The sequence below is a fragment of the Wasmannia auropunctata genome, unplaced genomic scaffold (genome assembly GCF_000956235.1).
Source record: "Wasmannia auropunctata unplaced genomic scaffold, wasmannia.A_1.0 LD336092.1, whole genome shotgun sequence".
NCBI classification, from domain to species: domain Eukaryota; kingdom Metazoa; phylum Arthropoda; class Insecta; order Hymenoptera; family Formicidae; genus Wasmannia; species Wasmannia auropunctata.
Genome location: NW_012026798.1, coordinates 467,103 through 469,019, shown reverse-complemented (window position 1 = coordinate 469,019; position 1,917 = coordinate 467,103).

Sequence of the window (1,917 nt, the reverse complement as noted above, 5' to 3'; positions counted from 1 at the left end):
TCGTTGGGTTTGACTTTGGTAATGCGGTATGGGTCGCATACATGGAAGATAATTCGATTTCAGCTTTAAACCTGGTCTAAACTGCGTGCGTTTAATGGCTACTAAATCGTTGAGCCTGTATTTATTAGGATGTTTACGGCGTAGATTATATTGCCTTCGATTTTCTTGCTGGACCTTTTCAATTTGTCTTTTCGCTTCATGTCTTAAGTGCTGTCGTGAATCTTCGAAATCATTCAGCATCTCCTCCTCCAGAACAACTTTTATTCTGATATCGTCTTGGGTTTTTATCTTAGTTCCCACTAACAATTCGAAGGGAGTGGTATTGATGCTACGCTGATACGTCGAATTTAGCATCTGTTGCAATTTTGGAACATATTTGTACCATTTAGCTGGTTCTTCGATAGATAGTTTCGCCAGAACGGGTATAATACGGTTTATCCTTTCGATTTGGCCATTTGCTCTGGGCAAACCGACGGTGATCTTCATGTGTTTAATGTTTTCCTGAGCACAGTAGTCTTCGAAGTCGTTCGACGTGAAAGCCGTCCCTCTATCGGATATGATGTAACTCGGATTTCCGAATATGCTTTTCTGTAGCTCTAGCTTTTCTATGACTTCCTTAGTGGTAGTTGATTTAACCGGATATAGCCAGACAAACTTTGTGAACGAGTCGATCACGGCCAAAATGTATTTATAATTCTTATTTGTCGACTCAAGTGGTCCCAAGTGGTCAATGTGATATGTATGGAGTGGCATATCTTCTTTAGTTAACGGATGTAGAAAACCTTTCTTCTTGCCTGTCTTTTTGTTAATAAGGATGCATTTTACGCAGTTGGCAATGCATTTCTCGATCTTCTCGCGTAATTTAGGAATATAAAATTCTTGTTTGAGGTTTTCTTCCGTTCTCTTTGCCGCAAAATGACCTTTTTCATGAGCACCCCTTATAATCTCGTTTTGCATAATTTTAGGTACCACTAACAAGTCGTAGCATTTTACTCGTTTATAGATTAGGCTGTTACATTCGAGATAATCTTCATATGGAGCTTCTTCTAAGCGTTGCTTGATAGCTTGTATATCTTTATCCGATTCTTGCGCTTTTCTAATCTTCGGAGTGATGTCACAACTGAGAACTATCATTACCGGATAGCGGCTTAAGGCGTCCACATGCTTCATTCTAGATCCTGAGCGATGTTCCATTACAAAATCAAAGTCTTGAAGAAACATAACCCATCTTGCAACTCGCGGTGTTAAATCCTTTATACGTACCGTCTGTTGAAAGGCGGCACAGTCAGTGATTATTTTGAAGGGTTTACCCAACAGGTAAACTCGAAACTTTTTTAAGGCTTCCACTACTGCACCAAAGCTTCCAATTCGTAGCTTGAGTACTTCTTCTCAGCGTTAGTTGTCTTCTTGCTCATGTAGTAGACGGGATGCCACTGATCATCTGTAGGTGATTTTTGGAATAAGACTGCACCATAGCCATCTTGACTGGCGTCTGTATGAACTTCAGTTTCGTAATTGCGATTATAGATGTTTAAAACCGGTTCTTCTGACAGATATTTCTTCAGCTTTGCAAATGCATCCTTTTCCATCTCTTCAAATCGGAACGTGGAATCTTTTTTCAAAAGATCGCTCAAGGGTTTAGCAATCTTTGCATAACCTGGAATATACTTCCGAAGGTATCCTGTGAGGCCGAGGAAACTCTGCACTTCTTTTATTGTCCGCGGTTCGGGAAATTTCATTATAGCTTTGGTTTTGTCAGACGACGGATACAATTTACCATCTTCTATCACGTGTCCTAAAAACTCAATTCGTCTTTGTAAAAATCGACATTTTTTCTTATTAATCTCAAGTCCGTATTGTTCTGCTCGTTCTAATACTAACCTAAGGTTAGCAATAGCGTCTTCTTCATTTGCACCT